Genomic DNA, 24,594 nt, shown 5'->3' with positions numbered 1-24,594 from the left:
TCGGTCAATGATAAGCTCTAGGGGACTACTAAAATAGGTGATGATGTTCTCATATAGAAACAAGGCCATGCTATTACCAACATCCTACTTCAGAGCTTTAGCTTCACACCACTTGGTTACATAGTCTGTATAGACCAAGATGTATCTATCTTGTCTCCTTTGGGTTGGCAAATCAATGGGGGCCACGAAATCAATTCCCCAGCTCTCAAATAGCTTCAGGGGAAGAATGGGTTGCAGGGGCATGGCATTGGATTTGGTAGGCTTTCCCATTTATTGACATGCATCATACCATTTGTAGTAATCATAGGCATCCTTGTGGAGGATTGGCCACCAATATCTTGCAAGTAAGGCCTTTCTGGTTGTTGCTTCTTTCATTTTTACGTGCTGCCGGCCTAGCAAGTCAACATGTAACCATTTTTTTGATGAGATACTTTAAAAATCAATTTACCATAATCACACATACATAATCGGAGTCGCTTCTCCTATGAAGTGTCCACCACAGGGCTCATCATGGCATTCTTTCAATGCTATACCGATTTCTTCTCCTACAACACATTTTTGCAAGACTTTATCCTTGCCTTTCTTGTACAAACCACCTCCTAGTAGGGTGTAGGGGGCTGATTACAATAGAAGCTTCTTCCTCTCACGGCTCAAGATGCCAGGGGGATACTATTTGGTTGCCAGGAGGTTGGCTATATCTACATACCTTGGGGTAATTTTTTCAACTAGAAACAACGAAGCATCAGGAAGGTCTCAATCATTTTGCTCATCTTCATCATCACTTTGAGGGATTCCTGAAAGGTGATCAACCAAGACATGAGAGCAACTGGGTTTGGTAACTACTTCAAAGTCTAACTCTTGAAAAAAAAGAAACCATCTCATCATTCTTCCCTTCATGTCAGCCTTATTCATTAGGAAAGACATGGCTTCATCGTCCAAGTAGAATTTTAAATGTATCGATAGAAACTAATATCGGAACTTCTCCAAAGCAAACACCATTGCTAAACACTCAAGCTCTATCATTGTGTTGTTTCGCTCTCTATCGATTACTTTCCAACTTGCATAATAGATTGGTTGATCTAACTTGGAGAGGCCCTTTTGGCATAAGACTGCACCTAGGCCTTCAACAGACGCATAAGTGTGCACATGGAATTCCTTTGTCCAATTAGGAGGTTGCAAGATAGGTGCTTCAAACACAACTTCAGGGTGTTGAACGCTGAGAGCGGAATTTAGGAGACGGCAAGTGCTTAAAAATAGCTAAAAATTATGAATATCAAGGGAAAAATATTCACTGTCAAAGGCGGCGGCTCGATCTAGGACGATTTTAAGCGCCAAAGTGCTTTAAAGGCGCCCGAGCGACACTTGTTGATTTTTCATAATTTTTCAGACAGTTGTGCGGGTTGACACAAGCTACTGGCCAATGCGGGATGCTAAGATGGACGCCCAGGATTTTTCAGAGCTCAATTCGGAGTCCGGACAGGAAAATGGCCAAGGAAACGGTCAAGATATGAAAAGGTGGACACTTGGGAGGCCAAATTTGAGCATGCCTTTTGAGTTTGGACCCCCCCCAAAAAATTTATGCACCTTATGAAGCAAAAAACGTGGAGAGAGAATGAAGAGGCATGAAAAAACGTGGAAGAAGATGGCGCCCGAAAAATGCGCCATGAATGGATGAGAGGCATCATGGCTGCTGCAAACAACCCCCCCAATGGATTATGGGGCTTCATTCCCCTCTGTCTGTGGACTCTATCGCCGCCCTTCGCCCGTGGAATGATGGCCTGGTTTGAAATTTCTGATTCTAGTCTTTCTCTCTCCTCCCTCTCTCTCTTCTAAGAGGCAGTTCATGTGTGGGAAGGAGCAATGAAGAAAGAATGATGGAGGCTTGTCCGGCATGGACCGGATTGCTACACGGGCTGAGAATGGTGATTTGTGATGTTGCTGGACATGAAGGGTTGCTGTTTTCCAAATCTACAGCCATGGATACAAAACCCGAAACACGCGTTTAAGCGGTAAACTAAAAAATTACAAAGAAAATTTAGTGTTTTATGCTTTTGATTGATGGAATGCCGTTCATATGGACTAAGATTTGATTATGCTGCTGATTCTTCTGAGTTCTTACTGTTTATAACCAGAAATTATGAAAAACATGCATTTCATGGCTCGAAATAATGTCAAGAAACCCGAAAACCATGAAAAATGGGGAAAAACAAGGGTTTTGGGCATATAAATGGGAAAAACCGTCGATACACATCAACTAATCTTTCAATTTTGTTGCAAATGAACTAAGGGCCACAGCCCACAAACTGGTTTCAATTTTCAGCAATTTAAAAAAATACAAGAAAATGAAGAAAATGGGGAAAAATGATAAAAACACCATGGAAAATAGGGGAAAAATACATTTGGGGCTACGAAAAATACAGAAAAATAGGATTTATGTTTGTTGATGTATAGCAAGGCTGGGGCATGAAGTTATGCTTCAGTTCAGCCTTGTTTATATGTTGTAGTGTGTGTTTCCTTCCTTTCTCCACATAAAATGACAATGAAACCCTAAAAGAAATGAATATAATGATGCACTACCAACGGGGAAGGGTAGAGTTGTGGAAAAAATGGTTAAATGCCGCTGAGCATGAGGAATAATTTGCTGATTTTATATGCCTTGCATCTAGGGCGGAATAATAATGATAAAAATTAAAACCTAGTAGCACGAAGATCACTTCGGTGCTAGGTGTTGCAGCGAAGCACAAAGCGGTTAGAAAGAAAAGCATGAAAGAGATGTTTTGCACTTACACGCTGCTGGTTTTTTAAAATGTTTGAGCACTAGGCATCCACCTCTTTGCATGATCATTTAGAGGAAATTAAAAGTATCAGAGTTAGCTCCTGGATATGCATAGCAATTGTCTTTAGTAGGCCCTTGACCCACCGTTGAGAGCGTGAGGTTCCTATGCTGTAGGCTAGTCGAGGATTATAGGGGAAGTCAAGTAAGGACAATGGTACATTCCTGGATACGTTTATTTGGTACCTTGAGTGACGTTTGTGCGAAATGTCTAAATGTTGAGCGGCGCATCGAGGGGCCAATCCCCGAGGTGTAGGAGAGTCGCAGAGGGTTGACGGCATTCAGCCGTAGGAGGAACCCCATGTGTATGTGATTCGAGCCTTTTGGCTATGTGAAAGGGACTCCCTCTGAGGAGTAATATTGGGTTAGGATCAGTTGGACTACAACGTATTACAAACGCAATGTTTAGGAAGGCAGAGATTTTTGATAGACGCTCCTGGCCGCGAGGCCGAGGGGTTGTCTTGCGCATAGTGACGAGGTCCGGCTAGTGCATGAGCCAGTGCCGGCCCGTTTTTAGGTCCATCAAACGCTTCGTCACAATCAATGGTCCATGTAAACTCGACATCTTTCCTCAGGAGTTTATACAAAGGAGTTGCCTTCGTTGCAAAGTGCACAATGAATCTTCTTTAATAGCCCACATGGACAAGAAATCCCCTCAATTGTTTGAGGTTGGTTAGGGCTGTCAAGGGGGCAATTTTCTCAATCTTAGCAGGATCTATTGCTATCCCTTGTGCAGAGACAATATGACCCAGAAGAACTTCGAATGAGACACCAAAGACACATTTGTCATGGTTTTGAGAGAAATCCCATACTCTCGATATCGATCAAAACACTACTCTAAGTGTCCCCAATGCTCACGGATTAGGCTATAGACATAGAAATCATCAAGATACACCTCAATGAAATCATGTAAATGGTTCTTGAAGGTAGCCATCATCACTCATTGGAAAGTAATAGGAGCATTATACAGAGCCCAAATGACATCACTCTATAAGTGTAGGTTCCCCATTCGGTTGTGAAGGTTATTTTGGATTGATCTTCCTCTGCAATTTGGACTTGATTGTATCCGCTCAATCCATCCAAGAGGGAATAGAGCTCATGGCCTGCCACTATGCCCAATAGTTGGTCTGTAAAAGGGATAGGGAAATGATCCTTCTTTATCTTGGAAATCAACTTTTGGAAGTCCACACATATTCGAAGTTTCTCGTTCTTCTTGGGTACTACCACAATGGGCGAAACCCATTCACTGTGTTAGTCACTAGATAAATGAACTCAACTTCAAGGAGCTTCAAGGAGCCTCTATCTTCGCCTCACTGGTTTGGCATCAAGCTCTAGGTCAATGTGGTGTCGGTATACTATGGGATCAGTCCCCATTAGATCTTTGTACAACCATGAAAACACATCTAAGTTCTCCTTTAGTAGGTCTCATAGGACCAGTAGTTCCTCTTTTGGAAGATTTAGATCCACCTTCAAGTGACGTTCAATACCATCAACATCCATTAACATCAATTGATTTTCACCTTCCACTTCATGGATAAATGTCCCACATATTGCTTTTGGGTAAAGATTTGACTCCTTCAAGTGAGTGGTCTCATCTTCTAATGATGCACTGGAACTAATGTCCTCTTTTAATGGAGATCTAGCTTGCTCTTTGGGAGGCTAAAAGGGTATCATTGAGTTTTTGGGTTTGGGTTGGGGAAGAGTTACTTCTTGGCTTGAGGATTCCTCTTTTGAATATGCATCCAAGAACGTCACATAATAGGAACTTTCTACATTTTGTTTGAGCTACAAGGTTGGGGGTTGTTGGAAAGGTGCATTGTCATCATCTTCTTTAAGGAAGGGTAACTTTGGATGATAAGAGCCACTGCCGAAGGAAAGCCTATTCTTCTTAATCCATTTCTTATAAAGGCTTTTCTCATGAAGTGGTTCATTAATCAGTGCAAAAGGTACCATAATCATTTTGTCGATCATGAGAGAGGGATCTTCTGCTTCTAAGGCTTCAAGAACTTCAAAAACTTCTTCCTCATCTCCGCCTTCCGTGGGTAGGATTGACTCTTCTAGCTCGCGTCCATAATCTTCTTCTACATTATCACATTTGTCCTCTTAAGATTCTATCTCTGTGGGGGATCTCTAAGAGAAGAATAAGTTCTCTATTGTGTCTTCTACTTTTGCTTTTGCCTCTATCTCTGTCTTTGTCTTTGTCTCTGGCATTGTCTCTAACTCTATCTCTGCTACTGCCATGTAACTGGAAGAAAAATTCATCCATGCTTCTATCTTATTGTCTGAGGTGATTTCAAAATTCAATTTGAGTTCAGGAAAGAGGTATTTATCCATAGACAGAGACTTTACTTCCTTCAGTAATTGGCTTACAATGCCCACTACTAGGGAATGTGCCTCTATTTTCTTGGAAAATATATGCTTGACAGCCCCTTCGTCTCTTGATGTACCATCTTTTATTTCATTAGAGGAGTCGGTTACAACTTTGATGGATATGGATCCATTTCCTTTTTGTGATCCATACAACTTCAATACTACTTTATTGGGTCCTCTGCCTAGGGTTAGGGTCTCTTTGAACCAATCTATCCTTGCTCTTGCTTCAAAAAGCCAAAGTCTTCCCAACAGCAGAGGGTATGAGGTCCCGTAGGAATTTGGTTTGACCACTAGATATGACATCCAATAGTCTCTTCTTGCGAGGGTTGTCATTACATATGGGAGAATGCCCAACGGTTTGATTCTACTTTGGTCTGCTAACTTGATAAGCCACTGCATACGCTATATTCCTTGCAAACCTAGACACTTCATTGTCACATCCATCATTATGTTTACTGACAAGCCTCCATCAATCAATGCATTTGAAATAAAGCACCCTTCAATCCATATGCCAATCTTTGGGGTTCTAGGATCCAAGAAGGCGTTAGCCACATCTACTTTCTTTACGGGTTTTGAGGCTATGTTGGACTTGGTCACCACGGATGGGACAATTAGGCCTCTTTTCTTGTAAGTATGCTTTTGAATTTCTTTTGACAACTGGGAGACAATGTCAATAACTATCAGAATCCTAAGTTAGATTTAAAAGTGTCTAGGTCTTTGACCAAACCATACTCTTTGATAGGATCCATGTGCTTTTCCAATTAGTTGGGAAATGGGGCCACGCCCACTTTTATCTTCCCTTTTTCTTCAAGGAATAGCAACTTGTGCACTTCTTCTCCATGAGGAGGTACTTTGGCGGAATCCTCTATCTCTCCTGGACCTCTGGTCTTGCCTCTACAACTATCTCTGTGGCTCTCTGTGGCTTTGTAGTGCTCTGTACTTCCTTATTCTCGACTGCATTGGTCTGCTTCTCCCGAGAAGGTTGAACTTCACAGTCTTAGTAGAGGGAACGTTCTCTTTTGGAACTATAGGTTCTCCTTTCTTTGCACGTGTTATTGCAGCAACTTCCAATTCCACCAAATTAGAAGTAGGTTCTTGGGTTTTTCTTTGGGTATTAGAAGTAGATTTCATAGGGGATGGACTTGGACAATCTTTTGTAGTGTGTCCTTCTCCTTTGCATCGATCACATAAGGGCTTGTAATCCACAGACCTTCTAGGGTTTGGACAATTTGGTGAGATATGACTCTTTTTCCCACATCTATAACACTCCACTTTTGATCTCTGGCTACTGCCAAGACCGTCGTCCTCTATTACTTAGAGAGGGAAATCTCCTTGGACCAAAATTAGGACCAAACTCCCTAGGCTTTGGTCCAATGTCCTACATTGTCATTTTGGATTCCAACAAGTTGAATCTTGCATCTTCATCTTTCTTTCTTCATTCGTGCATCTCTTTCACAGAGCAAATATCCTCTGTATGGTTCTTCCTCAAGCAATATGAATAGAAAGGCTCCAAGAATGGTTGATTTTCAGGTACATTCAATGGCTAAATGTCCCGCTTGATGCCACTTTCTGCACCATGTATTAGAATGCATCACATCCCTTCCACCTCCCGCAGGAGTGGATATATTGGTAGTATCCATCTTCAGCGTCTGTAGATGTTCTGTCATCACATCCATAAGCTCTTTCTTGATACTTGTGACTGAGTTGGACAAGTAGTCCTTCAAATTTTCACCTCCTGAAGTACTTGTAGTAGGGTTTTGGAAAGCTTCTGTAATTACTACATACATTGGTTGGGTTGATCCAGGAGATCCTCTGTTTTGTTTATGATTTAGAGCTCCTGTTGAGACTTGGGGTTGTTGGTTCCAGTGGGTAGGGTTCCACTATGGTTGAGTCCCCATTGGAGGAACTATTTGTGGCCACTGTTGTTGTTGTTGAACCATCATTTGAGGCACTATCGTTTGCAGTGGCCACTGTGGGTTAGGTGCATTGTATTGCGGCACTGTTTGCATTTGGGGATAGGGATAGGGAGCTATGTCAAGATTGTGGGAGAGAAGGAAGGAGTCTCACTTGTAGCTTTCTTGCTTGCACAATGGGGGAATACATACAAAGGTGGAGGCTGAAAACAGTTTTCCTCTTCTTAGTTGTGTAAGCCAAAAAGAAGTCTTATACAAATAAATAGAAGAACCCTATATCTGGGTCTCAAACCAAACTCAACTAACTAAGGTGGCATACTAACTAAGCCATGAACTAGAGTAGATAAGGATAGCTGTCATCTAGCTATTATTCATGGGCGGTGTACCAACCGCATCTGCAACTAACAAATTGGTGACATAAATGCACAACGGTCACCCTGGCATATCACGAGTGGAGCTCGATATCTCAACACTCCCCCTTGAGCTCAATCCCGATTCCTGCACACCAAGCAAGTCTCTGAACTTGCGCAGCTTCTCTGCGCCCAATGCCTTCATAAATATGTCAGCTACCTGATCCTCTATGCTGACATAAACTAGATCAATAAGACCTAGTAAAACCCTCTCTCGCACATAGTGATAATGCACCTCAATGTGCTTTGTTCTAGCATGATAGACTGGGTTATTTGCCAAGTGTATACTACTCATGTTTTCACAATAAATGACAACTGGCCCATCTGTAGGCTGATGCATATCATAAAGTAGCTTATGCAACCAAGCTACCTCACATGCAGCCATTGCTGCGCCCCTATACTCAGCCTCTGTGCTGGATAAGGCAGTTGTAGGCTGTTTCTTGCTACTCCAAGTAACTGCAGCACTCCCAAAAGAGAACACATATCCACTGGTAGATCGTCTATCAGAAATACTACCAGCCCAATCAGCATGAGTGTATCCATGCAGCTGTATCTGAACCCCAATCTCATAAAATAGTCCATACTGCAATGTGGAATTCACATACCTGAGTATGCGTCTAGCCGCATCCAAATGCGGTTTCCTTGGAGCCTGCATAAACTGACTTACGAGTCCAACAGCATAGCTCAAATCTGGCCTGGTAATAGTCATATAAATCAAGCTTCCTACTATGCGTCTGTACATAGTAGGGTCTTCCAGAAGCTCACCTGCATCTATGCTCAGCTTCACATTCTGCTCCAAAGGAACTGAAATAGGCTTACAGCCTCTCATCCCGTATTTGGACAGCATGTCCAATCCATATTGCCTCTGCAAGAGCTGTATCCCACTTGGTGATCTAATCACCTCAATGCCCAAGAAATAACGTAGCTCCTCCAAATCCTTCATCTCAAACTTCTGCTTCAATAGCATTTTCACATGAAGGATATCTTCATCACTGTCACCTGTCATAATCAAATCATCAACATAAATGACAAGTAGCATAATACCTTTCTCTATTTTTCTCACATAAAGTGAGAAATCTGCCTTGGAAATCTGAAAGCCAATAGTGACAAGATACTATCCTATCTTGTCAGACCATGCTCTAGGTGCTTGCTTCAAGCCATACAAGGCTTTCTTCAACTTGCAAACAAACTCAGGATGAACAGCATGCATATAACCCGGTGGCTGCTCCATATAGACCTCTTCTTGCAAATCACCATGCAAGAAGGCATTCTTTACATCCATCTGATGTAAAGACCATCCCTTTGATGCAGCCATAGCAATGACTGCTCTTACGGTTGCCATCCTTGCAACCGGACTGAATGTTTCTTCATAGTCAATGCCATATATTTGTGCATACCCGGGTCTTGACTACTAATCTTACCTTGTATCTGTTCACAGAACCATCTACATTGTGCTTCACCTTATAAACCCACTTACAGCCAATTGCATTCTTACATTTAGGCAAAGGTACGAATTCCCATGTAGCATTTGCTTCCAAGGCATCCATTTCTTCATCCATGGCTTTCTCTCATTTTTCTTTTCCCATGGCTTGCTCAAAAGAAGTGGATTCTGGTTCCTGTATCACTTTGACCATATAGGCATAGTGAGTGGCTGTAAATCCATCGTATTTCAGCCTATCCACAGGATACCTAGCTCTGGTATACCTGTGCAAAGTAGGTTCACTCCCAGGTGCTCTCAAAACATCCCTGGTCTTCCTTACTCCAGGTGTAACAATAGAAGGAATACCCAACTCATCATCAATGCTCTGTTTTGAGCCACTGGATTCACCATCCACATAAGAGTGACCTGCATTCGCATCAAACATGGGCTGATCTACCTTCTCTTTTCCTTTTCGTGATACCTTCATACCACTGTCTGCATTGCTTTGAGAAGATTCTCCTGATCTCAATCTACTTGTCCATGGCGAAGAATGTGAACCACTGCTAGAGGACGCTCCAGGTCCACTAATATCTTGTGACTGCTGCTGTGAGTTCTGTACAGCATTACCATTTTGTGCATCTACATTATCAATCACATTTATTGGTTTATACCAGCTACTCATCTTATCAAAAACAACATCTTTGCTCACTGTAAACTTACGAGTAGAAGGGTTATAGCATCTATACCCTTTTTGCTGCTGCAGAGAATAACCAATAAAGATGCACTTCTCAGCTTTTGGATCCAACTTGGATCTCAACTCATCTGGCACATGAACATAGGCAATGCAACCAAAAATTTTCAAATGAGAAATATCTAGTTTCCTACCAGTATACCTCTCCTCTGGAGTCATGCCATGTATTGCTGCAGTGGGAGTCCTATTCATTATGTAGACTGCTGTAGCAACTACTTCAGCCCAGTAAAAATCTGGCAAGTCTTTTTCATTGAGCATGGCATGAGATACCTCTTCAATATGCCTATTTTTCCTTTCTGCAATTCCATTGTGTCATGGGGTATGACTGCATGAATATTGTTGCTTTATGCCATGCTCTTACGGGAACCTTGCAAACTCATTTGAGAGGTACTCTCCCCCTCCATCTGACCTTAGGCATTTTATTTGCAGACCTATTTCTTTTTCAACCATAGCTTTAAGAGTTTTGAAATGCCCCAAAACTTCACTTTTCTTTTTCATAAAATACACCCAAACTTTTCTGCTATAGTCATTAATAAAAGTGACAAAATAATGACAGTCTCCAAGAGATGCAGCTTTAGTAGTCCACACATCAGAGTGGATTAATTCCAATGGCTTCTTACTCTCTTGAACATGTCTAGGAAATGGTTTCCTTGCCTGTTTTCCAAACTGACAGGCTTCACATACCTTATGCATTTCTGCAACCTTGAATTTAGGCAATCCTGCAACAATATTTTGGGCTTGCATTGATTTAAGTCATTGTACATTAACATGACCAATGCGTTTATGCCAGATATCAATATCTGCAACTACACCGGTCCCATGTGCAAACATTGCTGCACTCAATCCAGGCATGTCTGCATCCAACGTAAACATTCTGCCCTTCTTCTTTCCTTTTGCTATCAAGCGACCTTTATTTTTCATATCCTCAACAAAGCATCCATGAGGATTAAATCTGACCTGCAAGCCCTGCTCAACCATTTGACCAACAGAAACCAGATTCTTGGTGATATTCGAGACATGAAATACATCGGACAGGTATTTCTTTTTCCCATCCTGCATAGACAAATGATTTTTTCTAATCTGCACAATAGGATGTGTAGTATCATCACCAGTCTCCACAAATCCTGGTTTTTCCATTTTCCTTGCATCCTCCATCCATTCTGCATGACCTGTCATGTGGTTTGATGCACCTGAGTCAACATACCACACATCATTGCTTTCTTCTGCACTTGTCACAGAATTGTTCATGTGCTGCACCATGAACAAATGCTCATTTCTGTCATCACCTTGTCTACTAGAAGATGCATAATTCCCTTGTTGCAATTTTCCATTCATGATGTCATTCTGCTTTTTATAGCAGTCTTTAGCCATATGACCCATTTTACCACAGTAGTAGCATTCAACATTACTGTTTGCATTTTGGCCTCTTTGCCATCCACCACGACCTCTTTGGCTCCCCTTGCCTCTAGAGTTACCAGTCCTCCTCCATAGGACTGGTTTTCTTGAGTTTGCTGCATATTTTGATTTCTACCACGGCCTCCAGATCGGCCTCCTCTACCTCTGCCTCTACCTCTTCCAGCATTTGAGTAGAAGACAACTTCTTTTGAAGTTTCTCCTGAAGAAGATGCACCACCATTTCTCTGCTCCTCAGAAACTAGAAGAGCAATCAACTCCTCAAAATCAGAAAATCTTTCACGAACTGAAATGGATGTCCGAAACTGTGCATAATCCTTTCCTAGACCATTCAAGGTCACAGAAACTAAATCATCATCTTCCACTGGCGACCCAATGGAAGCAAGTGCATCTGCAATCTTCTTTACCTTCATTGGTAGTCATTGATGCTCATACTTTCTCTTTGCACATTATGCAACTCTTGCTTGAGCTGCATTTTCCTGGCTTGCGTATTTGTGCTATACATTTTTTACAAAGTATCCCATGCCTCCTTTGGCGTACTTGCATCTTGAATATGCACAATCATAGAGTCTGAAATACTGATAGACAGCCAGTACATAACTTTCTTGGCTCTCTCATGCCATGCTTTAAATGCCTGCATTTGCTGCTGATTGGGAACATCAGGAAGAACTGGTTCTTCTTCATTTCCTACAACAAATTCCCAATATCCTTTTCCCATAAGGAAATTCGTCATTCTAAACTTCCATGCTTGGAAGTTGTTCTTGTCAAGCTTTTCAGTGACAATCTATGAAAGAGAATTAGACGCCATTACAGAACACTGCAAAAAATTCTGTCACTGCAAAAAACACAGCTTCACCCTCACAAGGGCAAATCTGCAAAACTGGCGAATGTGGTATTTGACCACACAGTCACTTCCTAGTGACGATTTTGCATAAACAAGAACCAAGGATGATTCTGTAACTCCCAATGTCTCTGCACACAAGCATACGATGCAATTTCTGTGGTAACTTTTCACCGACCTGTAGAACACTAGTCGCACACCATAAAACAGGGCCTTTTCCTGAGTGCATGGAAAAAACTTCTGCCTCCAAAACAGGCCCCGAAATGGCCTCAAATTAAAAAAACAGGGTCATTTCAGGGCCTCTTGCTTCACCGCGAAGGGTGTCTCAACCTGAGACAATGCACTCTTGCAATTTCTGACTGTGCTACCTGTAGAGATCTGCTCCCAAAACAGAAAATGAAAGTAACACTACTCCTCTTACCAGAACACCGTGAACTTGGTTTGCTTTCTTGAGCTCCTTACCATGAACAAGGCTCTGATACCATGTCAAGATTGTGGGAGAGAAGGAAGGAGTCTCACTTGTAGCTTTCTTGCTTGCACAATGGGGGAATACACACAAAGGTGGAGGCTAAAAACAATTTTCCTCTTCTTAGTTGTGTAAGCCAAAAAGAAGTCTTATACAAATAAATAGAAGAACCCTATATATGGGTCTCAAACCAAACTCAACTAACTAAGGTGGCATACTAACTGAGCCACGAACTAGAGTAGATAAGGATAGCTGTCATCTAGCTATTATTCATGGGCGGTGTACCAACCGCATCTGCAACTAACAAGTCGATGACATAAATGCACAATGGTCACCCTGGCATATCACGAGTGGAGCTCGATATCTCAACAAGCTATCCCTGGAACTACATTTGGTGGGTATGCCATTCTTGGCATGGGAGGAGGTAAGACTCCTCTTCGTGAGGTCATTGACAACCTTGCTTCAACTTCATCATACAATCTTGCACCTTCCACTGCAGCTTGTAGATTAACTAGTCTTCTCAATTCCACAAACTTGCAAACTTCTGGTTGTAGGCCTCTGAGAAACTCTCCTTTCTGGATGCCTTCATTCAAATGGATTCCATTCGCGAGACATAAGCTTCTACTCTTTCTCCAGAGGACTCTAACTTAGGTTCATGAACTCCTCTCACATCCGCTCTTCAAAACCTTCATGCCTAAATTTAGTGAAGAAGGCCACAACTTTAGGTCATCCCATGTATCAAAAGTTCATGTTGCTTGTCTCTCAGACTACTGAAATGCCACACCTTTGAAAGTGGCGATAAATATTGATAAAACCAATGCTCAAGGGTTCTATCATTGTTAGCCACACATGCTACTACCATAAACTCTACTACATGCAGATCACGATCTTCATTGTACTCTCCCTTGAAAATTGACAATGGGACTACATTTTTTGAATTATCATCAATATTTCCAAGACGAATATGACTAGGAAGGGGACCTTGAGTCGCCATGGGGCTACTAGCTCATTCTCAGCCTTGATTCTTGCCTTCTCTCTTCTCACATACATCTGGGCTCGTTCTAGTGCTTGCCTCTTGATTGCGTCATTCATCAAGGGGTTGGCTCTAACTAGTTGGTTTGTACTCAACTTAATAGAATCAAAGGGGCTTCACTCTCTGGAGGACTCTCTGGCCAACATCTCTTCTACTTCCTTCTTTTCTACATCTTTGAATTCAACTTTCACCCCACTACAAAGGGGGAGATATTCCATTCTAAAGGTATTAAAACTCATTCATCTGAGGATCTTATTGTTGTGCCATCATCATAATAATCCCAGCTTATGATGGTTTCAATAGTGTATGTTGTGAAGAACACTCTGTCTACCAACTTCTAGTGGATTGGTAATTGGACAAACATGAGATTTTCAGTGCACTAGGCATCCCATGTGTCTTGCTATTGAGAATCTATGAATAAATTCTAACTCTTTTCTTTCTTGTTTTTGTGAACCTTCACTTACCATGACTTCTTCACAATCTCCCACTTGATGATTTTTGAAAACTTTTCAATGAATGCCAAACCTTCCATGGATGGTCATTCTCTCTGTTTCTGCACTTCCATTTGTTCCCAAACAATTTGCCACCAAGATGCAAGTTTATGCTGCTTCAATAGGAAGAGGAAATAGTCCACCACATAGAGCTAACATCATGATGGTAATATGTTTCCGCTATTGTGGGATGAACTTCTTATGGAAAGTGGATTTGGTAATAAGAATCTCCAATTCTTCTGTGAAAGAAAGAACTTTGCAAACATCCATTGAATTCTTATCTTCTTGGCAATGCCATTTCTTTCATTTTCAGTCTCTTTTGATACTTGTTGATGGCAAGTTTCCCCGATTGTGTACCAAAAACATGGAGCCCCAAGAGAGAAACCAAGGAAAAGGGGTTTCTACTGCAATAAAATCTATCTTGTAACATCAACAAGATTTTGTTTCATTCTTTAGAGAACCACAATAAGGAAAAGAACACCACTAGCAAGAAATCTTCACGCAGCATCATAGAAACAAATTCCCACGACTTTATCTTCAACAAAATTGATCATTCTCTTCATATTCTTCATAGATTTCATCAACCAACAAAGAGAACATAAGAGAAAAACCACTATGAATGGAAAAATATCACATAGTATTCATCTTCATTGTCTTCATGGCTTGCTCTCACAATCTCTCACAGATAGATATATTGTCTGGCATAGAATTGGCTATCTCTAACTCTCTCTTTCTCTCTCAATCAATACTACATCATAGCCACTACAATGACTCTTCCAAAAGGTGTGTCATCTGATATGAAAGGTCACCAGAGCCACTACAATGACTCTTCATAGCTCACTACTGTCACTTCACTCTGGTCTTCTCTTTATGTGTAGTCTATGGAAAAATGTCATTTTTGGTAAACTGTATACTTGCACTGAGTGCAAGGATATGGGACACCATGATTAAGATATGCCTCTCAATCTCCAACACTATGGTCATCATCATTGGTCATTTTTGATATAGTACAAGTAATACATTATTTAAATTATTAGGTCACATTGTACTCTCAATTTAAACCCATAGAGATTTTCTTTATACATTGTAGATTCATTTTTGGGGATACTCATATTTGTTAGATATGATCAATGCCCCACCCTCATTAGGTGCTACCAATGATCCATGGTGCTCAAAGTTGTAAGGCCCCCATTATGAGGAGAAGCCAAGTGTGAGCCCGGACATTGGTGGAGTCCTGACTTGTATATCAGATGAGGTCTATGTGACTGGATGGCAAAAAGGTGACCATTGTGGGTCTAATCTTTGGGTTAGACAGAGTGGTTAAGCTGGTAGCAACTCGAGGCGCATTGCATCGAGTTGCGGTGTAAGGGAGTGGCCCCCCTGGCGGGGGTCTGGGGGCAGCGCCCCCGGCCCGATGGTAAAGGGAATATTCCCTGGCTGACTAGTGGAGGCTCATATGGTAGGTCGGTCAGCACGCCGACCTAACGACCTTCGCGGGCTATAAAAGCTAAACCTCTTCGCAGCCATCTCTCACTCATCTTTCACCCAGTCAGAGTTGTTGTTCCAGCTAGCCTTAAGCTCTTCACCTATCTTCTGTCTAAATCGCCATCTAAGCTTCACACAGTGGAAGCGCACGGGTGGACAGAGCCATCTTTGTATCAGTTGTTTGGAGTTAAAGAATTTACTGATTCTCCTCTTATCTGTTGTGTACTCTCTATCTCTTTCTCAGATTCTGTTCGCTGCGCCGTGTAATATTTTACATGGTATCAGAGCCCAAGGGGCTCTAGAGATCGGAGAGCGTGCAAGAGGCAAAGGCTTCAACAGCAAAGAGAAACTATGTCGACTCCGGGAAGTGGTTCAAGCGCATCAGGAAGCGGTGCAGGAGGTGGTGCTGCTGTACCGGCTATTCAAACACTGAGGATTTGTCCACCAACCTTCAGCGAAGGCAAGTTAGATGGTACAAACTACACCTTGCGGAAGTTCAAAATTACAACTATCCTTGATTCTTATGAGCTTCTGGAGACTGTGCTGGGGACTGACGCAGAACCACAGCCTACCCCCGACCCATCAAATCCTAGTGTGATGATTCCTCCGAATGCAGATCTTCTACGAGCTTGGAAACGAAGGAATGCAGATGCATTGTGTGCCTTAGTTACAAGCTGTTCTGAAAGTGTTTTGACTTTGATTCAGCATACAACCAAAGCGTTAGAAGCTTGGAATGTACTAAGGAGTCAGTATGAAACACGAAACCAAACAAGGATTCAAAACTTGGAGAATCAACTAGCAGCGGAGAAGTTTGCTGAAGGAGAGACGGTTGAAGCATTCATCACTCGGATTAGGAATCTGCGCGACCAGATGGCTGGTGCTGGGATACAAAAGACTAGCGAAGAGCTAGCTCGAAGGTGTCTTCAGATTTGTCCACAAAAGTTTGATGGACTAGTAACTGCCCTTAATACTCAGGTGAGACCTCAAGCTTTGAATTTTGAGGAGTTTTGTGCATTATTAATGGAGGAGGAGTTGAGGTTGAAAGCCCGAGAAGGAAGCAACAATGGAGATGCTGCATTCTCTGCCAATGCAAAAGGCAAAGGTGTTTCCTCCACCAAAAATGATGGTGACAAAAAGAAGAAGGACGGCAATAAGAAGTTTCAAGGAGAGTGCTTCTACTGTAAGAAGAAAGGACATGCAATTGCAGATTGTCGTGTCAAGAAGGCAGATGAAAAGAATGGTACCCTTAAAAGTAAAGGGAAAGAGACAGCCAATACGATTGAAGCAGAGTTGGAATTATTCATGGCGACCATTGAGGAAGTGTGCTCCTCGGCACAAGAAGAATCTACCACTGACTCTTGGGTGTTGGATAGTGGGCCCTCCCATCACATGACCAACAAGAAAGGTCTATACAGTTCTATGCAGCCTCTACAAGAATCCATCACTGTGACGGTTGGAAATGATGCTAAATGCCCTGCTGCGGGCACAGGTACTATTTCTTTTGTTGCTGCAAATGGTGAAGTCAAAAAGCTTTCAAATGTGTTGTATGTTTCCAAAATCAGGAGAAATCTCTTATCAGTTGCTGCCATAACTGATCTTGGTCATGAAGTGAGGTTCAAGAAGACAGGTGCAGAAATTATTGATAGTGCTGGCACAATTGTTGGCAAAGGAGAAAGAAGGAACAACCTGTATGAGCTAAGTGCTCTTACAGCCACCGCTGAAGTGGGCACAAGTAAGCTTTGGCATGAAAGGTTTGGACAGATCGGATTTGCAGTATTGAAGGAGATGCAAAAGCAAGGTATGGTTGCTCACCTACCTACAATAACTGAATTGAAGGAACCATGTGAAGCTTGTATGATGGGCAAGCAACAGAGAAAGGCATTTCCACAAGAAAGCAAGAATAGAGCACAGGCTCCTCTAGAGTTGGTGCATGCTGACTTGTGTGGTAAGATGCCTACACAGGCCTTGGGGGGATCTTCTTATTTTATGTTGATTGTCGACGACTACAGTAGGAAGATGTGGGTGTACTTCCTTCGTGATAAGGCTCAAGCTTTTGGTAAGTTTAAAGAATGGCTAATACTTGTTGAGAATGAAACAGGGAAAAGTGTGAAGAAATTTAGAACAGATGGTGGTGGTGAGTTCAACTCAAAGGAGTTTGAAGGCTTTTGCAAGAGCAAAGGGATCAAGCGTCAATTGACGACGCCTCACACACCTCAGCAGAACGGTGTTGTGGAACGCAGGAATCGCACCATTGTGGAGATGGCAAGATGCATGCTAAAGGGCAAGGGATTGCCTAACCATTTTTGGGCTGAAGCTGTTAATACTGCAGTCTACATTCTAAATCGGAGCTATACAAAGGCTCTCAAGGGAAAAACACCTCATGAGGCTTACACTGGTAAGAAACCATCTGTCTCACATTTCAGAATTTTTAGATGTGAATGTTATGCACATGTTCCAGATGAGAAGAGAAACAAGTTACAACCAAAAAGCAGAAAATGTATCTTCTTGGGTTATAGTGATGAGCAGAAGGCTTACAAATTATATGACCAAGAGGCAAAGAAGATCATAGCGAGCCGTGATGTGGTGTTCAAGGAGGAGCCGCATACAGTGGAGGAGGAGAAGGCAAGTTCTTCCACTTTATCATCAAGCGAAGAAGTAGTCCACTATGAACGTGTCCCGAGAGCTATCCCTATCCTTAAGGAGGAGGAAGCATCATCTTCAGATGATGAGGAAAAATTTCACCAACCTGACATCACCCCACCGGAAAAGCCATTGCCGCGCTGGGTGAAGCAGCTCTATGACCATAATAATCCTATGCCTGCATCTATTGAGGAGAAGGCAGACGGACCAAGGAGGTCTAAGAGAATAGAGGAGCAAAGGAGGGCTTCTGCTCACATAGTCAATATGGCCTTGATGGTTGAGATTATGAGAGAAGTAAAGGAGCCAACTGACTTAGAAGAAGCACTTGCAGATCCATCATGGAAGGCTGCTATGCAGGCGGAGTATGACAGCATAATGAAGAATGACACTTGGGAGCTAGTGGATCGACCATCAAAGCAGAAGGTTATTGGCACCAAGTGGATCTGGAAGGTAAAGTACAAGGCTGATGGTACCTTAGAAAAGTACAAAGCTAGACTGGTTGCCCAAGGATTTTCACAAGTTGAAGGGTTTGATTTTCAAGAGTCATTTGCCCCAACTACCAGAATGACCACTATTCGCACAGTACTTGCAGTGGCTGCCCATGAGAAGTGGCCAGTATACCAAATGGATGTTAAGTCAGCGTTCTTAAATGGTGACCTCAAGGAGGAGGTGTACGTGGCTTAGCCACCAAGGTTTGAGGCCCCCCATTCTGAGAACAAAGTGTGTAAACTGAAGAAGGCATTGTATGGGCTGAAACAAGCCCCCAGAGCATGGTACCAGCGGATAGATAGGTTCTTTTTAAACCTAAACTTCAAAAGATGTGCCTCAGATGATAACTTGTATGTTTACAGGGATGGTAAAAAGTTTGTAGTGATTGTCCTATATGTGGACGACCTTCTTATTACAGGTGACTATGAAGATATGATCAACCAAACTCGAAAGGCTTTGAGTTCTGAGTTTGAAATGACAGACTTGGGCTTGCTGCACTATTGTTTGGGGATTGAAGTCTGGCAAGAGACAGGAAAGATCTTCATCTCTCAGAAGAAGTATGCATGGGAGATCTTGAAGGCATTTGGCATGACCGAGTGCAAGGAGATAGCTACACCTATGGAGGTGAATGCAAAGTTATCCGTCGAGGATACATCAGCACTAGCAGACATTGGGAGGTATAGGAGGTTGGTCGGCAGTCTGATCTACTTGTGTAACACCAGACCAGATATCAGTTTTGCTGTTGGTGTTTTGAGCAGGTTCTCAAACAAACCTCATGAGAGTCATTGGAAGGCTAGGATGCGGGTGCTCAGATACTTGAAGAAAACTCTTGACTACGGTATCACATACAGTTTCGGAACTTCTCTTGTGGGGAACTGTGACTCAGATTGGGCAGGAGACATTGATTCCAGGAAGTCAGTTTCTGGTTATTGTTTCTCTTTGGGTTCAGGAATTTTCTCTTGGATTAGTAAGAAGCAACCAACAGTGGCATTGTCTTCTACCGAAGCAGAGTACAAGGCAGCTTGTTTTGCTGCATGTGAGGCCGTATGGTTGAGAAGGATTCTATGGCATATGGGAGTGCAGGATGAAGAACCAACTGTGATGAGATGTGACAATCAGAGTTGCATCGCCATTGCCAAAAATCCAGTGTTTCATGCACGCACCAAACATATAGAGATCCAATATCACTATGTGCGTGATTTGATGGAGGATGGGATAGTGGAATTGGTCTACTGTCCAACAGAGGAGAATGGAGCAGATATCTTCACCAAAGCACTTACGAAGGATTTGCTTCAAGTTCATCTTCAGAGACTCGGCATTGGGCCAAGGAGATAGTTCACCTATGGGTGGACATTGAGGGGGGGTGTTAGATATGATCAATGCCCCACCCTCATTAGGTGCTACCAATGATCCATGGTGCTTAAAGTTGTAAGGCCCCCATTATGAGGAGAAGCCAAGTGTGAGCCCGGACATTGGTGGAATCCTGACTTGTATATCAGATGAGGTCTATGTGACTGGATGGCAAAAAGGTGACCATTGTGGGTCTAATCTTTGGGTTAGACAGAGTGGTTAAGCTGGTAGCAACTCGAGGCGCATTGCATTGAGTTGCGATGGTAAAGGGAATATTCCATGGAATATTCCCTGGCTGACTAGTGGAGGCTCATATGGTAGGTCGGTTAGCACGCCGACCTAACGACCTTCGCGGGCTATAAAAGCTAAACCTCTTCGCAGCCATCTCTCACTCATCTTTCACCCAGTCAGAGTTGTTTTTCCAGCTAGCCTTAAGCTCTTCACCTATCTTCTGTCTAGATTGCCATCTAAGCTTCACACAGTGGAAGCGCACGGGTGGACAGAGCCATCTTTGTATCAGTTGTTTAGAGTTAAAGAATTTACTAATTCTCCTCTTATCTGTTGTGTACTCTCTATCTCTTTCTCAGGTTCTGTTCACTGCACCGTGTAATATTTTACAATATTAAGCACTTAGCTACCAGATATAGCAAGTCCATGGTCATATACAATTATTAGCCACAAGTACCAATTGCTTCTAGACTTAATGGAATAAAACATATTGAGCAAGTGTCATGTATCCCTCTCTTTCTTTTTGTCTCTTTCCCCCTCTCTATCTCCCCTCTCCCTCTTTCCCTATGATATATATATATATATATATATCTCACAATTTGCTCACTAGAAAATGCCATGGAATAAATTCCATGTTTTTTTCCTCCATAGTAACGCATCGCATATACTGACACATATAGTAACGATTTTAGTGATGCCAAAAATAAGTGTCATTAGTGTTCATCGTTATGCTCCTCCCAATACCTTGTAGTGTGAGTATAATAGCTACCAATAGAAAAGAAGATGCTAAAAGCTATGGAAAAAGTACTTGTTGAGCTTCCACCTCTTGGAAAAAGTTGCCAATTCCAAGTCAACAGAGCATGCACTTTGACACATTCTAATTGGCATACACTTATTTTAGCTGTTTAGCATCAAGGGACCTTATTGGTATAGCTCGTTGAGTCATCCCTCAAATATAATAATGTCATCCTTAATTCTTTTAGTCATGGCATTGGAGCCCTCAACCCTCAACAAGCTCTCCTTCTTTTGTTAGAGAGTTTCTCTCAACTCATATAACTTGATCAAATTTTGCATGAAATTCACTGAAACCTTATCAGCAATGCCTTGCAACTCAAAAATATCACCTGCATTCAAAATATCCAAACTTCATAACATTATTCTCTTCAGTATAGATGTTTCTTGCACCTTATGTATAGTTTATCTTTTTGTTTGACCTACGTAAGCCACTATGAAATACACCATTTACCCTCCTCCAATTGTCCAACTTCCTTTCTAACCCTCCGGGCTTGCATTTGCACATGTTTAGTACATTCACCTTGAAATTTATCCATGTGATCTTATGTGTTAATGAATATTTTTTTGCATCATTGCACCTCTCAAGTACATGACACCTAGCAAACTTTGCCATGGTCTCTCCATATGATGCGATGCATTATACACCTTGTGGAAAAGCAATCTAGAGTCCTCAAAAAATCTAGGCTATAGATGTTTCAGGTATCTCTTGGTATTCTTTTGATGTTACAGCTTGCCACACTATGAGCCATGATTGATCCTGGGGAAGATTAGCATCAATCAAGTCTCGAGTGACCTCCCCCACCACACGACTCTAGCTATAATTCTCTTGTAGTTTCTTTGTTGTAAGGTAGAACTAATTACTACATAGCACCAAAAATTCATCCTATACATATATCTAATAATGCAACTAATGGTGCAACCACTTGCCCCTCTTCTTTGTTGTTGATCTATTCTCCTACGCAAATGAGGTTTTGTCTTGGTCTCACCAAAGAGATTGTCTATCCTCTTGGCAGCCTCCTTCTGGTTGCTTATGGGTCCTTGATATACATTCGTGCATTGATATTCTCATATGTAGCAGATAGGACAAATGGAACTTTGAAAGCTTGAAGTTTCATGCCTTGAGTTGAGACAAGAGAAGTTTTGAAAGCAAAAGCTTGGACACAAGAGTCCTCACTAAATTGGAAAAACACACTAGTCATCCAACAAAATAGGGATGGGAAAAAGGTCCCATGCAAGACCTAAAATGACATATAAAAAATAAAAAAAAATAAAGCTCACATATAGCCATCACTACCCACACATTTGAATTGTCAGATGTTCATATCACAACTTGGTATATATATATATATTTATTTATTTATATGGGTTTTCAATTACATATGCAAATCATATCTCCATGGCAAGTTTCCATGTATTTTGTAACACTATTGCCATCTACTTTGTGGTAACTTTTCAATAAGAAAAGTATAATATAGCTTTAGTTAATTTGTATTTTTATGAATATCTCATGAATATACAATTCAAAATATTATTTTTAAAAACATTTGGCTCAAGTTGGATCTTTTATCATTGTTATTGTATATTATTGTTAAGCATATTCTCGACTCAAACTATGTTATTGAGTATAGTGATCTTTCATAATATGTGGATTTGATTTATAAGAGTAATGCCTAATCATCACATGGTAAGAGAAGGGGAGGGGGTGGGGGAAAAACCAGGGGGTTGTTGGTTGTAGAATTGTTCTACAACCAATAGCTCTCTAGTTTTTTTCCCTACCACATGCATATTGTTTATAGTCCAGTAAAAAAAGTGCATGAAAATCATGTTTCATCTTTTGTAAACTACACATGAAATTATACATGTCAGGTCTGCTAACATGATAGTTAACAAGATTGTAGACATGTACGTATGTGTTTTTAAATAGTTCAAAAATGCATCAATCATGCCATCTATGGACCAAATCCTTTGTAGTATGCATTTATTCTACACAATACTCAATGCAAATAGCATGCATATAATGCAACCTAGAGGTTCCATATTAATCTCATAAAAAGTAAGAAGAAATATAAATATAAATATAAGCCTAAATCACTAGTTCCAAACAAAAAACCAAGAAACTATGCAAACTAAGTATTATCACAACAAACAAAGGGAGCCATATCTTGGATCTTTTGAGAAGAGGTCTCACCTGGCCCTAGTGAAGCTCGTACATCTTGCACCTTGGAGCTCTCTCTCTCTCTCTCTCTCTCTCTCTCTCTCTCTCTCTCTCTCTCTCTCTCTCTCTCTCTCTCTCTCTCTCTCTCTCTCTCTCTCTCTCTCTCTCTCTCTCTCTCTCTCTCTATGTGTGTGTGTGTGTGTGTGTGTATGTGTGTGTGGGTGCGTGCGTGCGTGCGTGCGTGCGTGTGTGTGTGTGTGTGTGTGAACACACACACACAACCCCCTCCCCCTGCAAGTGTCTCATTGCATGTTTGTGTTTACTTTCTTCTCTTACTTTCTAAATTTGGAATGACAAAACCAAGTTCAATGTGGTGGGAATTTAAAGTTTTTATTGTTTATAGTTGTGGGTATGAGTGTGAGTAGGTTTCATATTATGATACTTTTATATGCAAAAAAAAAAACGCATAAACACTTTCTTTTTAATCTACAAAATTTAATGCATGTTTAGATGCAATCTATTGATCACATCTATGCCCATTCAATTGTAGTGTACTAGCTTATATTTTGGCTATAGACCCAGCTTGTTTTCTTCTAGAGGTCATTTCTTCTTATTTTACAGAGCCAATTGCTTGGAGGCTAGAATTGAGAAAAATCCTCTTCTAGGAGGGGATACAAGATGAGGTACTTACAGTACAAAAGATGACTAAAGTAATGTTATATAATACTCACAAGGGGATAGTGCTAATAGTAAAAAGAAAGAGAGCTTTTTGAATGACTTAATGTGCATGTGCAATACTGACATTTAGAGCCCCGAATACTTTTTTTAAAACAACCTACAGCTAATATATAAATATTAAAGCATGCTATCCCTATAAAACTAGCTTTTAGGGACTCATCAAATTTTAAACGATTTGCATAATAATCAAAGCTAGAAAGTCTTCTTTGAATTGGTGGTCCCTATATTTATATGTAGATCTAGTATTGAAAGAATGAATGGATCTTGGAATTGGTCCCTATATTTGTATGTAGTTCTAGTATTGAAAGAATGAATGAGCCTTAGATTTTTTGTCTTTATATTTATGTCTCACCAATTCTTTTGGAAAACAAAACCAAGGCTTGCTAAATATACATCTTCTACCAAGTTATTGAGAGCATCCTTCCTATTAGGTTTCACATGAAGATAGGTAAGATGTCTTGTCCTATTAGAGAAATATGCAACTTGTGCTATGGAGAGCATGTCTATTAGCCTAACTTATGAAAATATAATTTGAAATGGTATTGCATAACATTATGTGTCTACGGTTGGTGGACAGCTAAACTTGGTGTTGTTCTTATTTTCTTGAGGTTTGTGAAGTGCAACTATTATCATGCCAATAGGGCTTGAAAATAGGAGACACCCAACCACTCAACCTTAGATGCTTGTATATGTGCATGTAGCATTATTGACAATATACTTATAGGCCAACAAGGAGGTTATGTTGTTCTACAATAGACAAAAATTCTCATGTT

The sequence above is a fragment of the Lygodium microphyllum genome, chromosome 1 (assembly GCF_053477565.2).
Source record: "Lygodium microphyllum isolate KBCC chromosome 1, Lygodium_microphyllum_v1.1.10, whole genome shotgun sequence".
Classification (NCBI taxonomy): domain Eukaryota; kingdom Viridiplantae; phylum Streptophyta; class Polypodiopsida; order Schizaeales; family Lygodiaceae; genus Lygodium; species Lygodium microphyllum.
This window is presented reverse-complemented; position numbering follows the sequence as displayed.